Raw genomic sequence first — 16918 nt, 5'->3', positions numbered from 1 at the left:
TCTTCTTTATCCCCAAGACTCGATAAGTAGCTGCTATCACTCAGTATAGACCAATCAATCTTTGCAATACTTCGTATAAGACTATCACGAAGATCCTTGTTATGAGGCTTCACACTATTTTCAGTAAGTTAATCTCCCCATTCTAATGAAGCTTCCTCATGAGATGTCAAACTCTGAATAATGCTGTAATCATCCAAGAAATCCTACATTCTCTTATGTGTATGAAGAGAAGGAAAGATACGATGATTATTAAATTAGATCTAGAAAAAGCATATGAAAAAAATTGAATAAAGCTTTGTTCGGAAAGTCCTCTCCTTTTTCAAGTACTTTTGAATGGATCCAAATTACCCACCTTCAAACCATTGAGAGGCGTTAGGAAAGGTGACCTCCTCTCCCCTTATATTTTTATCCTTTACATAGAATTTCTTAGTTTGATGATTATGAAAGAGGTAGATCAATGTGAGCGGCTCCCCATCTATGCCTCAAGGAGCAGTCCCCTCTTCTCCCATCTACTTTTTGTGAATGATGTTAATCTTTTCACGTTGGAAATTAGAAAATTGTTGTTTCCATAAAACATATCCTACAAATCTTTATGTTGGAATCATGGCAAATGATCAATTTCAGCAAATCTCAAGTACTTTTCTCTCCCAAATGCCCAGTTTTTACCAAGGTTGAAATTGCTAACACTTTGAAATTACCTTGGAAAGTATCTTGGTTTTCCCATACACTCTAAGCGAGTTTCGAAGAGTGGTTACGACTTTATTATTGATAAAATGAGGCATAAATTGAATTCTTGGAAAGCGAACTTCCTTTCTCTCAGCTTGTTAGGCGACTCATTCTCATCCAGTCCACAATGGTCACCATTCCTAATTATTACATGCAATGTTGTATGCTCCCATTTAGTATCCATTATCAGTTGGATTGCATCAACCAAAATTTGTTATGGGGCGACACCAACCAGTCCAATCATGGCCACCTTGTTAAGTGGGAGAGGGTAGCCTGTCCTAAAGTATAGGCGGTATGGGAATCCCTTATGCCAAACCTAAAAACCAAGCTCTCTTGGTTAAGCTTGGTTGGTGTTTAATTTAGGTAAAGGATACGCTTTGGGCTAAAACCTGTTAAATATGACTCCTATTTTCAGTCAAATTTGAGAAATAATCTTTCAGTTAAACTCTGTTTACTTGTTTCAATCAAACACTGATTAGTTTAGATTATTTTATTATTATTTGACCTATGAATTTAGCCTATAGATAGGCTCTTTTACAACCTTAGAAAAATACTCTCATTAGAGATTAGAACCCATAACACATTTAGATAATTTTGTGTTTACATTTTGTGGGTTCTTTGTTTTCGGGTTTTCGGGGTTTAGTTTTTATCTCCATCTTTTGTACTCTTCGTTCTTTTGCCATTATAGTAAAATTATCTTTACCTGTGGTTTTTTATCTTCTTTGGAGGGGTTTTTCCACGTTGAATTTGTGTGTTCATTTTTTCAATTTATCCCGTTATTTTACTTGTTCGCTGCTTAATCGGGTCGAAATCCTAACAAGTGGTATTAGAGCTAGTTCAATATTCATAGATCATCCTGTTAAGAGATGGCAGCAACAAGATTTGAAATTGAGAAGTTCAATGGTAAGACAAATTTCAATCTGTGGCAAGTTCGAATGATGGCAATTCTAGTTCAATCTGGTTTGAAAAAGGTTGTTACTAGGAAAAAGCTTGAGAATCTAAATAAAACAGAATGGGAAGAGCTTGATGATAAGGCTTTATCTGCAATCCAGTTGTGCCTCGCGAATACCATATTGCAGGAGGTATTGATGGAGAAGACCTCATCCGCCTTGTGGAAATGGTTAGAAACTCTTTATGAGACTAAGTCTCTGGCTAATCGTTTAGTGTTGAAACAACGTCTATTTACGTTTCGCATAAACGAAGGTGAGCCTCTTAGAGATCACATCAGTTAATTTATTACTTTTTTAAATGATTTAAAGAATGTTGAGGTTCATATTGACGATGAAGATCAGGCTATGCTATTATTGTGCTCTTTACCCCCTTCATACAAGACTTTCAGGGAGACCTTAATTTATGGCAGAGACAAACTCTCGTTCGAAGATGTGAAGGGTCATTTGTTGAGTAGAGACAAACTCGACAATGAGTTTCATTTGGATAGCAAGATAGATAGACAAGCTTCCGTTTTGGTAGCATCAAAGAAACGAGATAAAAGGTGTCGCTATTGTAAAAAGTTAGGTCACGTCAAAGCATATTATTATAAACTGCGAAATAAAAAAGCTGCTGAGAGTAACGAGGAAGATGTAGCTGGTGCTAATTTGGCTGATGAAAATGGTGATGATTTCTTGTTAGTGTCAACAAGCGATAACACCAAGCTCACGTCCGAGTGGATCCTAGATTCAGGATGTTCTTTCCACATGTGTTCCAATAGAGAATGGTTCTACATATACAGTTCGATTGAAGGTGGAGTTGTGCGCATAGGAAACGATTCATCTAGTAAGGTAATTGGTATTGGTACTGTTTCGTTGAAGAGAGGTTCTCTTTTAGATGCAGGTTTTGAAAAGTTAGGGCACTGTGTTCGTTATCAGACCCGGGTTAATTTTGATTTGGCAGTGTACAAGTCGAAGGCTAGAAGTCTTCCAGTTTCTAAGCACAAATTCGACTTAGTTAATTCCCTGCATAGTTCAAGATAGGCTCGTGGCGGGCTTTGGCAAAGATGGAGTTGTGAAAATATGAGTCAAGGTGGAGATTTGTTAAATATGACTCCTATTTTTAGTCAAATTTGAGAAATAATCTTTCAGTTAAACTCTGTTTACTTGTTTCAATCAAACACTGATTAGTTTAGATTATTTTATTATTATTTGACCTGTGAATTTAGCCTATAAATAGACTCTTTTACATTCTTAGAAAAATACTCTCATTAGAGATTAGAACTCATAACAAATTTAGATAATTTTGTGTTTATGTTTTGTGGGTTCTTTGTTTTTGGGTTTTCGGGGTTTAGTTTTTATCTCCATCTTTTGTACTCTTCGTTCTTTTTCCATTATAGTAAAATTATCTTTGCCCGTAGTTTTTTATCCTTTTTGGAGGGGTTTTTCCACGTTAAATTTGTGTGTTCAATTTCTCAATTTATTCCGCTATTTTACTTGTTCACTGCTTAATCGGGTCGAAATCCTAACAAAACCTTTATTGCAAAATATCTTTATGACCTTAGACACCCTCACAGGCTGAAGAACGTCTCTCCAATTTGGTCCTCCCTAAGAAAAATCAAGTTGATTCTGGAGTGAAGGCTACAATGGGTTATCAATGATGAAAGGTTCGTCAATTTTTAAAATGATAATTGGTTGGGGAGAGGCTTCATTAGGAAAGTTTTGCAAGAACCCTTAATGCCCTTGGAAGAATCTTGGACTTTCTCACATGTTAGAGAACAATGGTCAAACTCTGGCTCGATTCCAATCTCCTATTGCTACCCACTGAAGTGATGGACTTAAGAATGAGTACACATTTCTATCGTAGCTTACTAGGTGCAGATTTCATATGTTGAGGTCCACCGAACTCAAGGTCTTTCTCTTTGGTGAGTGCTTATTCTTTTCTTATTGGCTGGAATGAATCTCCTCAAGTATCAATTGATAGGTTGTGGAAATCGGTGTGAAAATCTAAACTACCTCCCAAGCTTAAGTTCTTCCTTTGGAAATGTGACTTACAAGCCTACCCTACTAGACAATTCATGGCACGTTACTTTATGGACATATCAGATCTCTGACCTCTCTGTTTTATTGATCTGAAATCAATTCAACATCTACTTGGGGACTGCCCCGTAACTAAGCAACTATGGACATCTATCTTTGATCACTTCCAGTACGCACCTCTGACCTTTAGTACTTGAGAAAACTAGATTGATGTACATATTTCCTCCAAAGTCTGGGTGAAGAACTTGCCATTCCCTTGGATAGTTGTCTTCACCTTCACTCTATGGGAGATCTAGTTGTGCCGTAATCGTGAGGATTTTGCCAGCGGAGACCATTATAGAGTTTTATGCATAGTGTCCTATCAAGTGCTGAGAATTTGTAGCATATTTTCCTCCTGTTAAAAGAATTGCTCTTCCTGAATTTATCCAGGTTTCTTGGAAACCTCCTAAACTTGGGTGGTATAAACTTGATACATATGGTTCATCTTTGGGTAGTCCAGGTAAAGCAGGAGTAGGTGCCCTTTTACGTGATCATCTCGGTAATTGGGTTATAGGGGCTTTCAAACATATTCTTAGAACGACTAGTGTCGAAGTAGAACTTTGGGCTCTTTGCGACAGACTTCTCTTAGTTCAACAATCAGTCATTGTGCACATTGAAATTGAAGTAGATGCTAAATTTGCCTTTGCTAATAACTTGTTTTTGTTTCCCTTAATTGATGAATGTAGGATGCTACTCTATTTTATTATGAGTTCTAGCTCTTTGATGCATGCTTTTTGAGAAGAGAACAAATGTACGGATACCTTAGCACGTATAGGAAATAATTTTTAGCCTCCTTCCTCGGATGTTAGTTCTTTTAATGATTTCTTTTGTGTGTTTTCTACACCACCTGTTTGTTTAAATCAGTTGCTACTAGATAATGCCCACTGCCAAGTTATGTATCCCCAACTAGCTGCTTAAAAGTTTGTTCCCTTTTAATAATAATAATTATGAATATGATATTTATCGGTTGTCGCAAGCACCCGATGAGCTTTCACACATCACATGTCCTTACGTGACCATAATGTATTAAATGTCACGTATAAAACTTTATTAATTTCCTAAAAATATTTATTGCGTAAAGTTCAAATTTAACACGTCTCGCTTTTGAGTTTTATCACACATCTAATTCAATCATAAATTCTATGTCAAATTCATTCTACTTTTTAATCTTATATTTTAATTTTTATATATTAAATTCTTATTTCTTTTATTTAAAAATTTGATCCCTCTGTCAGTTTTGTTTTTAGAATTTGTGATATGGCTGTTATAAATTTGGTAAAATAATTTGCGAAGGATCTGTTGATACTTCACATAGGTACCATTTAGTTGGATAGAAAATAGTTTTTTTTATTGGAAATTTAATTTGGTATGTGAAATTTTATTTATTTTCTTGTAATTTAATTTTTATTTGAAATTATTTTTCATTAACATGGCAATGTGGGTACCATGATAAAAGGTGAATAAATTAGGCTTCATTATTTTCGATTTCTTAGAAAATGGAAAACATTAAAGAAAATGTGTTTGGTTGGAATTTTTAAAAATGATTTTTAAAAATGATCCTTGCCAAGAATCTGTAAGTACAATTCAATCTCGATAATTAATCCCAAATTATCGTAGTATTTACATCCTATGCTAATCTTTCATTTAAATTAATGAATGTTTTACGAAACTTACAGAAATTCTTGATAATCTTGATAAATCTTGAAAACAAACGTTAACCCGTGTAAAAATGTCATTTGAAGGACTTGATTTAGGTACCTCAGATCAAATTTGAACCTGAGGAACATCATTCAGGCCACCAGTAAAAGGTGTGTGTTCTTTTACAAGTGAAACGGGGCAAAACTGTGCCTAGAATAAGGCCACACAGTCTGCCACATGGATGTGTGGACCACATGACCCTATACACGGCCATGTACCTCTGAAACCCTAGGATAGTTTGAATCTTACATGGTTAAGAACCCTCTACAAGACCATGCCTCCCTTGTAGCTTGATTTTGCAATTTCCACATGACCATAATCTATTACATGACCTAGCTACATGGTCGTGTAACCCCTCCACACGGTCTATAGCATCCCACACGGTCTGGCCACATGACCATGTCTTCTCTATTTTTTGAATTTTATAGTTTTTATCCAGAATTTTAAGATTTGTTCAGTTTAGTTCCTGAATGGTTTTCAAATTTTTTTTTGAGTTTAAGCTATTCAATTACATCCCTAATAACACAAATAATGTTAGAGTGCATGGTCAAATTGGCCGAATTAATGTTATATATATTTTCATGAATTGTGAATGATATATATTGTATATGTAGTTGTGATTGGACGTACAACCTACCTTATGTTACCGTTAAACTGAACACATGATAAGCTTTCCTTTGGCTACTGTATCGAACTGTTATAAGCATAATATTTGTAACTGTATCACACTGTTAAATAACCTATTAAATGCTATTGTATTTATTTGTTCTAAGCATGCCATATTGCATTGCATGGGGTGGGACGTCATGAACGGAGGAAGTATTGGCAATTTATCTGTATTATTTTACTGTGTTCCCATAGCCATAGGCAGATTCCATCTGCGACAGTCTTGCTGTATACCTACAACCATAGGTAGATTCCATCTATGACTTTTTTCCTGTGCATCCACAATCAATGACAAATTTTACCTGCATTATTTTGTTGTGTATCGATAGCCATAGGTAGATTCCATCTACGGGGTTTTGTTATCTGTCCACAACCATTGGCAGTTAATCTACAAACCATTGGTGGTTAAACTACAATCTAATATGTTGGTGGTTGGAGTTCAAGGGAACTCCCATTGTGGTGTGTAACAATAAGGTAGGATCTTTTCTATTAAATCCGAAACTGTTTGACATCCACAAAAACATATGCATACGAAGTTGAAATATCTGGCATGGAAAAAATATATATGTGTATGTATTTTTAAATGATATAAAAACATATATATTCTGATAATGGCATTGTAAATTGTTTCTGTGTGACATATTTTCGTATGCTTAATCATTTGCAATGATTATCTTGTGATTGAACTCACACTGAGCGTCATAGCTCACTCTTCTGTTTATTTCTATCCTTATAGATAACCCACCAGGTTAGGATGCAGATGCAACATTCAAAGGGTCTCGGCTCGGATTTTAGTTAATGAAATATTTTAAAATTATTATTTGATCTTTTAATTATTTAGAGACTGTATTATTTTATTTTGAGCTGTGGCGTGGGACTTAGGATTTTTTTTCTTTTAACGTGCATAAATTTAGTTTGATTTTAAGATATCAAAATATGAATATTAATCAGCCATGCATGAACTACGATTTTTATTAAAAATACAACCAATTATCACTTTTCCGCTGCTAAATTATAATTAAGAATTTTGAGTAGTAAATAAACTAAGTAATTAACTAAGTTTTCTTCCAAAAATAAACGGATGTTTTAAAATGACTATTTTCAAATCTTCGATAGCTAACCGGGCTATTTTGGTGGCTAATGTAGTCTTTTGAATTTTGGTTTAATGTCCAGGTCGAGTTGAGAATGTTACATTTGGTGATATCACAGCCTAGGTTTTCTAAACTTGGATCGTGAAAATTTGTATATGTTTACATGTATGCATTTAAGGGGTTTTTGGAAAAATCCATGCCACATGTTTTTGAAAAATTAAATTTCTACAAGAAATTAAAATCGAGAACTCCAATGGTAGTCCTACTTTAGCTACCGTTACTTTAGAATAGATTGTAAATTTTGGAATGTGAACACTTAGGGAAAATCCTTGATGCTTGAATTTTTTTTTTGAATACAGTAGATATACTTTAGATTTTAAAACTCCAAAAGAAACACTATGAACACTCAAGGTAGATGTGGTAGGGGTAGGCCGTGTAGCGCTGTACTTGTAGAGACACCCACTGTTTAGGGAGAGAACCTAATCCTTGAGGAGAATTATATGAAGAACTCCATCGCCAATGTTGGCGGAGGCTATGAGAATGGTGATGATGCTGTGATACAGACAATATTGAGAGTGTTACAAAGGGTTGCTAGAGCCTAAAATAGGGCTGCACCTGTAGAGTCGCCCACTGTCCAGGGAGGGGATCAAATCCCTGAGGAAAATTATATGGAGAACTTCACTGCCAATGATAGTAGAGGCTATGAGAACAATGATGACACTGTAACATATGCAATGTTGAGAATGTTACAAAGGGTTGCTAGAGCCCAAACTGGATCAAGGAGTTGTGGATCCGTTGCGAAGAGATTCCAATTGAATAGGGCTGAAATGTTTAAAGGTGTTGCTGGAATGACTCCCATTGTGGCTGAATATTGGATGGAGTCGATGGAAAGGATTTTGGAGGATTTAGACTTGGAGTTGATGGAAAGGATTCTGGAGGATTTAAAATTACTCTAAAACAAAAGATGATGGGCATTGTGTCTTTGCTTAGAGATGAGGCCTATCTTTTGTGGCAGTCTGTTGTAAGGGGTACACAAACTGAGCGCATAAACTTGGAATACTTTTAAGAGGCCTTTCGAAAGAAATATGTGGGCACTAGATGTATAAAGGCTCGTAGACTCAATTTGAAGTAAGAGGATAAGGCCGTGGCAGAATATAAGGTTAAATTCCTGAGGCCCATCCACTATGCTCAAGGTATAGTCACCACGGATTAGGATAAATGCGTAAGGTCTGAAAATAGGCTGCATTTCGATCTCAAAATTCAAGTTTCTCTACACCGAGATCGGGTGTTTGAGACCTAGTGGAGAAAGCCAAAATAGTGGAAGAAATTAAACATGTGGAATGCGATATAAAAGGAGAAGAGTAAATTCCCGGTTAAGAGAGATTCTGATTTTACTGGTTCAAATACTTGTCCTATAAAACGAGTTAGAGAGGGTAGACGCAACAAAGGGGCACAATAATTGACTCTAAGGATGAGGTCTACCAATATGAACATTGTGAGGAGCACCACTCGGGCAAGTGTTGGAAGAAAATGGGTGCTTTTTTGAAATGTTGGTCAATGAAGCATTTGCTGAAAGATTGTCCTTGTCCTAATAAAAAGGTACAAGCTCCGGCCCAAAATTAGACCCAGATTCAGAGAGCGAGTCAATTACCTCCGAGGGGCTAAGGGTAGAATAGGATTGTAAATACCATAGCTATTGGTGCGAATTGGATCGAGACTAGACAACTTGCCCTTTTTTATGTCATTAGGGGGTCGTGAATAGAAGGATGCATTTGATGTTATCACAGGTATTTTTACCATCCATTAAGTACCATATTCAGCCCCAATAGACACAAGATCCACCCATTCATATGTTCCATGTAATATCCTTGATAAATTGGATGTTAGGGTAGAGGAAACCACTATTGATGTTATTGTAGTAAGTCTCTTAGGACAATCAGTTAAAATCTATAGGAGATGTCCATTAGAGGTTTAAAGGGTAGTGTTTCCAACGAATCTTATAGAGTTACTTTTTGGGGAGTTTAATTTAATTCTAGGTATAGATTGGTTAGTAGAACACCAAGTTAACCTAGACTGTGTCTTTAAAAGAGTAACTTTGAAAATGACTGAGGGTAGAGAAATTGTTATGGTTGGGGAGCAACGAGATTATTTATCCAATGTAATTTTTGCTATAGTTGTCGAAAAGTTATTTCTGAAAGGGTGCAAAGCTTATTTAGCTTATGTAATTGATAAGAATGCTAACAAATCTGCCTTAGATGGCATTCGAACCGTTAGGGAATTTCCAGATGTATTTCTCAAGGAGTTGTCAGGGTTTCCTCCAGATCGAGAGGTAGAATTTGGAATCGAATTATTACCAAGAAGGACTTCAATGTCCAATGCTCCCTACCATATGGTATCAAAAGAGCTACAAGTTTTAAAAATCCAACTTCAGAAGCTTTTAGATCACGAGTTTACTAGACCCAATGTTTCTCTGTGGAGAGCTCCGGTCCTTTTTGTCAAGATGAAAGATGGCTCCCTCAGGCTTTGCATTGATTATCGCTAGTTCAATAAACTAACTGCAAAAGCAAATATCATCTGCCTAGGATCAACGATCTGTTCGACCAATTTAGAGGTGCAACTATGTTTTCCAAAATAGATTTAAGATCGGGGTATTATCAACTTAAGGTAAAGGAGATGGATGTGCCCAAAATTGCATTTAGAACCCGATATGACCACTTGAATTCCTTGCAGTGCCTTTCGATTTAACCAGCGCTCCTACCACCTTCATGGACCTAATGAATCGAGTGTTCCAACTTTTTATCAGTTCATCATTGTGTTTATTCACAATATCTTAGTCTACTCCAAATCGAACCTAAACATGATGAAAACCTTAGGAAGTTTCTACAAATCCTCCGAGAAAAGAAGTTGTATGCCAAACTGAGTAAATATGAATTCTGGATTAAGAAGGTTATGTTTTTAGGACATGTGGTATTAGTAGAGGTTATTCAGGTATATCCAACAAAGATAAAGGCTATCCTAGAATGGAAACAACCCAAAAATGTTTTCAAAATCCGAAGTTTCCTTGGTTTAACCGGGTATTATCATAGATTTGTTAAAGGATTTTCCTTAATAGCCATACTCTGTAAATGAAAAAATATATAGGATTTTTCCTATGTCATTTATCACCTTTTACTTAAATTGTTGTTAAAACTAAGTAATTGTTTAATAAATTAATGAAATATGTGAAAATATGAAATTAGGACATAGAAATTATTAAAATGTGATTTTATGCTTTATTATATAGTTTTCATGCAATAAATGACTTATTTTATATTAATTTGAATATATTATATTTTTAAGACATAAAGTGGGCCATGTATGATTAAATTAAATAATAAAATATAAAATTATATTTAATAATTAATTTTAAAATATTTCATTAATAATTTGGGTTTTAAATTAATTAATTAAATTGAATAAATTTAATTCTTTAGTCCTCTAACTTGTTGATTTATTCTAGACAGGTCTGATAGCTTTGTTGGATTACAAAATCGTCCAAATTGGGGACCAAGTCAACCCAAAATTTGGCTGCATATCGCTGTCCATAAACCACTTTTTGGTTTAATTGCACAAGGTCCTTGAAAAGTTGAAGAAATTAGAGATTTACTTGAAGATTTGCACTTGACCAAGTGTCAGTCCTGAGTTGTTGTGGCACTCAAATTGACCAAAAATCAAGCAAAAATTAGCTCAACTTCCTCAATTTATGGCCGGCCACCCATGGAAGATGCTTCAAAAGATGAAAAATCCTATTTTTAGTAAACTATCCCCCTTTCCTCACCTATATATAAGACCTTATTCTCACATTTCTACTCATCCCTCATCCCTCATCATTCATCATTCTCTCCTCTCTAAGTTCTCTCAGCATTCTTCTTTTCTCCCTACGCCTATCATTATCTTTTCATAAAGATTTTAGCATTTGAGCCTCTTAAAGAACCCTTGGTTAGCGACCTTGGAGAGCCATCAGCAAAGGAGCGAAGCAAAGGAACGAAAGAGCCTCATCAGTCAGAGTCTTGGGTGACAGCCACTTTGAATTGGGTTTAATCTTTCTTTTCTTTAATTTAATTTAAAGATGTTTTCTATGTGTTCTTTGTTCTTGTTTACAACAATGTTAGCTTAATTTTATTTAAGCTAGGATGATTGCTTTGATTAAATAATATTTATTAGATTCATGCTTATAATGTTTGTGCCTCAATCGATCATGTTTTCAATTAAAATCAAGTCTGTATTTCATTCATACGTGATTGGAATGCACCTAAATTAGCTAAGAAATCCTAACCAGATGACGGCTAGTGGATGATAATTGAAATGTGCATGCTCAATTTAGATCCTAACTCGATTAAATTGTAGGTTACATAACAACCCTAACTAGGTTACCTCGCACGAATACTAAGAAACCCTTAGTCAATAAGGATCCGTAAAATGCGTATTTACTAAGTAAAAGATTCTGAAAGGACCTAATGTGGTTTCCAAACTCATGAAAGATTGAGTTGCCATGAAATGTTTTTCCGAATATTATTAAGCACGTTGATAATAAATTGAGTTTAATTAAAGTAATTGTCCTAGTTTATTTATGTTATAATTGTTGCAAATTGTGTTTAATTTTGCTAAAATCTATTTCATTCATGTAGTTTGCATATTTAGGTTAATTTGCATTAGGGATCATTGCATTTTGTCTAATATATTTTAATCATCACTTCTCAACTAAATTGTGTTTTTTATTTACCAAATTGTTAATATAATTTTACAAATTAAGTGACTTAGCACAAAAACAATCCCTGTGGAGATGATAACTCGATACTTACTTATTACTTGATAACGATTATGTACACTTGCACAAACCCCAGCGTTACACACCCCTAACCAAGTTGTTGAGGAAGGATATCCCATTTAGGTCGATGGATGATGCTTTGTAAAGCTAACAGTTGTGCTAACCCAAGCTTCTGTGTTGATTCGACCCTAATCTTGGAAAGAGTATGTGGTGTATAGTGATGCATCTTACATTGACCTTGGATGTGTGTTGATGCAAGGCGTTAAAGTAGTTGCCTATGTGTCGAGGAAATTTAAGTAGCATGAGTGCAACTACCCGACTCATGACTTAGACTTGGCTGTAGTTTTGACATTGAAAATTTGGAGGCACTACTTGTATGGAAAGAAGTGCTACATTTATACCAGTCATAAGAGTCTTAAGCATCTTCTCACCTAAAAGGAATTGAACCTAAGACAATGAATGTGGATGAAAATGTTAAAAGATTATGATTGTGTAGTTGAATACCACCCCAGAAAAGCCAAAGTAGTAGCAGACGATCTAAGTATAAAACATATAACCAATTTAAGATTAATGTTTGTTAGGCTAAGTCTAGTTGATGATGGAGGCTTGTTAGCTGAACTGTAAATGAAACCCATTTTAGCCAATGAGATCAAAGCTAAACAACCTAAGATGTATCCTTGTTTTTGTTGATCAAGAAGGTGGAAGAGGGCAAAATTGAGGATTGTGGGTTTAATGATGAAGGTCTTTTGTGCTTCTATGGAAGGTATTATGTCCCAAAAATCCAACTTCTCGGAGCCAGAACTCATATTTGCTAAACTTAGCGAACAAATATTTTTTGCGTAAAGTTTGCAAAACAAATCTTAAATGCTAGGCATGCTTTGTCTCATCTCGGTAATAGATCAGAATGTCATCAATGAACACAACAAAAAAATCTAGGTGTAACAGCCCGTTTTTAGGTCAAATTGGAACAGTAGTTTTGGGACCACAAATCTAAAGTCAAAATATTTATTTTATTATTTTAATAAGGTTTATAGCATGATAGATTAATTATGTGAAAGTTTCGTATAGAAATTTTACTGTTTAAATGCTTAATTCGGTAAAAAGGACTAAATCGCATAAAGCGTAAAATATGAGTTCTATAAGTTAAAGGAACCAAATAGCTATAGAAATGAATTAAATAAGCTTGCATGGTAATTATACCATTATTAGAATGGATGGACATATTTAGATATTGTTTAAATGATTTTTATATGTTTTATTTAAGGTTAGTTTTGTAAATTAGTAAATTATGTTATATTAAATAAAAAAAATAAAAATTATGGTTCTATTTATCATCTTGACCGAAATTAAAGAGGAGAAATCAGCCATATTTAGGTTTTACATTCGGCCAAGCCTAAATCCTTGATTAATGTACGGGTTTGACTCGGTTTTTAATTATTTCTACGTTTTTAAGCTTGTTGCAGCTTAATCTAGCTAGCCTGTGCTTTCGTCTTTGAAACTGTTATAGATTTTAAATGATACCATTGTTGAATGCTTGAGTATTTAAATGTTTAATGATAGATATACAAGTTTTACAAAGTGATTTTTGACAAAAATGCGAAATAGGGATTAAATTGTGAAATTGTAAAATTATGTGGTTAAAAGTATGAAATAATGAAAGATATGGGCTGGTAAGAGCCCCTATGAAATTCGGCTAGGCATGGGTTGCTACTAAATTGCATGAATTTGCAATTTTATGTGATAAGGACTAAATTGTAAAAATTGAAAAGTATAGGGGCAAATGTGTAAATTTTCCAAAATATGAATTATGGATTAAATTGAATAGATATGCTGAATGTATTGAATTTGATAATATATAGATCAAGAGAAGTCGAGATCGAGTTTAGATCGGGGAAAAGGAAAGATTGACGAATAACCGATCGTTTTTAACCGAGCAAATCGAGGTAAGTTCGTATAATTAGAATCAAAATTTTATATACTTGTAATTATTGAAATGAATATGTATAATGGAAATAACTGAAGTATAAATGCCTTATTGATATAATGTATTTGTTATTGAGCCTCGTTTGAACTGTATAGATTCATCAGATACAAGTGACATGTTACTGGGTTTACCGTTTTGGTTGAGCTCCTGCATTTGTTGCGGACTTACCACAGCTCGTATGAGCTTACCGATATATCAGCTCGAAAGAGCTTACTGTTCAGCTTAATAGAGCTTACCGTTTCAACTCGTATGAGCTTACTGTTCAACTGAAAAAAGCTTACCATTTCAGCTCGTTAGAGCTAACTGTTCATCAGCTCAGGAGGAGCTTACCGATCATGGCTTGAAAGAGCATATATGATAATGAATTGACGGATTACTGATGATGTTCACTCGAGTATCCTTTGAAGTTCTAATAAGTTCAACGGGCCTAAATAATGTTATACGGATGAGTTACAGTTTATAAATGTTATTAATGTTATACATGATATATGAAATTGTAATGAAGATAAGCATTGTGTTAATGAATGATTTCATGTATGTTTACAATGACTAACATTTGATGAATACTTGTGATTAGGTGTTGGTTAATTGAATTGGTTGCATATTTGTATTGTTTTGATTATATATAAATGGGAAGTTTAATTCTGTATTATACGGACTTACTAAGCTTGAAAGCTTACTCCGTTTTTTTTTATGTTTTATAGAGGTTCGTTAGCTCGCTTGTTTTCAGACAAGTCGGAGTTGCACATCACACTATCCAAATTTCGATTGGTACTTTTGAACTTGTGAATTTGTAAAAATGGCCTGTATAGGCTAGTTTGAAAAATATTAGTTATGCTACTTGATAATAGGATTTTGTTATGTATCGTGTATAAATTAAGCCATGTGATTTGGCTTATTTTGGTATTTTGTTTTGATTGAATTAAGTGCTCCATTATGGTAAGTTTTGGTAAGGTAATATTTGAATGAAAATATGCAAGTGAAGTGTTGATATGTTGATGTTAAATGAATGGATTATTTATGTTGTTAAATAGGTATTTGAATATTAAAATTGGTAGGTTTGATATGACTTATATTATGTATTGAAATGGTTATTTTGGTTGCCAATTGGGTTGCATAAATGAGGTCAATTATGCTTGTAAATGTTTGTGTTTTTAGGGTGGCAAAATGTCTTTGCAAATGGCCTATTTTTGTCCATACGGGCATGTGTCTTAGCCGTGTGTGACACACGGTGATGTTACACGATCGTGCGTCCCCTGGGGTACCCTACGAAATAAGTCAGTATACCCTACAAGTTTGACACGGCTTAGGACACGAGTGTATCTATTGGCCGTGTGTGTCACACGGGCTCACACACGGGCGTGTGTCTGATTGTGTGACATAAGTCAGTAACCCCTTAAATGGCACATGGCCTAGGATACAGGCAAGTGTGGCCATTTCGAAGGGCACACGAGCATGTGGTTGGTCTGTGACCCAAGTCAATATTCTCTCTAGTTTTCACACGGCCTGACACACGAGCATGTCCTCGGCCCTGTGACACAAGTCAGTATGTATGACCTGCTTTCACACGGTCTAAGATACGGACGTGTCTACTAGCCGTGTGAGGCACACGGCCTGTTCACATGGGTGTGTGACACTTGAAATGTTGACATTTTTCTAAGTATTTGAAAATTTTAATATGTTACAATTTAGTCCCGAATGTATGATTAAAGCTTGTTATGCCTGTTTTAAGTACATAGTGAATGTGAAGGAATGATATTGACTGAGAATAGACGTTATCGGATAAATAATTGTTCTGAACTGAGTTACGAGTCTGGTAATGGCTCTTAACTTATTCCGGCGACGGTTACGGGTTAGGGGTGTTACACTAAGTACGGTCTGAATATTCTATTCATCAAGTCCATAAACACAATAGGTGTATTGGTCAAACCAAATGGCATAATAAGAAATTCATAATGTCCGTACCCAGTTCTGAAAGTTGTTTTAGCACATCTGCGTCTTTAACCTGTAGCTGATAATATCCAGAATGGAGGTCGATCTTTGAAAACACTATCACACCTTTTAACTGATCAAACAAATCATCGATTTGTAGCAAGGGATATTTGTTCTTGATTGTAACTTTATTGAGCTGTTGGTAGTCAATACTCAATTGCATATACCCATCCTTTTTCTTGACAAACAACATAGAAGCACCCCAAGGAGAAAAGCTAGGCTGAGCAAAGCCCTTATCTGTCAACTCTTGCAACTGTGCTTTCAACTCTTTCAATTTTGTAGGTGTCATCTTATACAGAGCTATTGATGTTGGAGACGTTCCCGGCACTAGTTCAGTAGCAAACTCAACCTTTCTAATCAGTGGTAACCCTAGTAATTCTTCTGGGAATACATATGTGAACTCACATACAATCAAAACTGATGCTAACTTCAATTCTGAAACCCTAGAATCAAATATATAAGTGAGATATGTTCACAACCCTTTCTAACATGTTTCTGTGCCGTCATAGCTGAGATTACATTAGAGATACCATCTAATCTATCTGAACCGATACAGATCCTTTCACCATTCTGACATTTTAACACATGCTTTCATCTACAGTTCACAACAGAATCATGCAGATTTACCATTCTATACCTCAAATCACGTCAAACTCATCAGAAAGTAACAACATCAAATCATCTGGAAAATTGCAACCCTGAATCATCAAAGGGCAGTTTTTATAGACTTTTTCAACTAATACATACTAACCTAGAGGTTTCATTATTTTAACCACAAGTTATGTAGACTCTAAAGGTATTTTCTTATTTGACACTAAAGTTGTGTATACATATGAGTGCGTTGACCTCGGGTAAATCAAAGCATGTACATTAGTGTCAAAGAAACAAAATGTACTAGTGATCACATCAGATTCTAAAGCTTCCTCTTGAGCACGAATCGTATAAGCTC

The sequence above is a fragment of the Gossypium arboreum genome, chromosome 5, assembly GCF_025698485.1.
Source record: "Gossypium arboreum isolate Shixiya-1 chromosome 5, ASM2569848v2, whole genome shotgun sequence".
Taxonomy (NCBI): domain Eukaryota; kingdom Viridiplantae; phylum Streptophyta; class Magnoliopsida; order Malvales; family Malvaceae; genus Gossypium; species Gossypium arboreum.
This window is presented reverse-complemented; position numbering follows the sequence as displayed.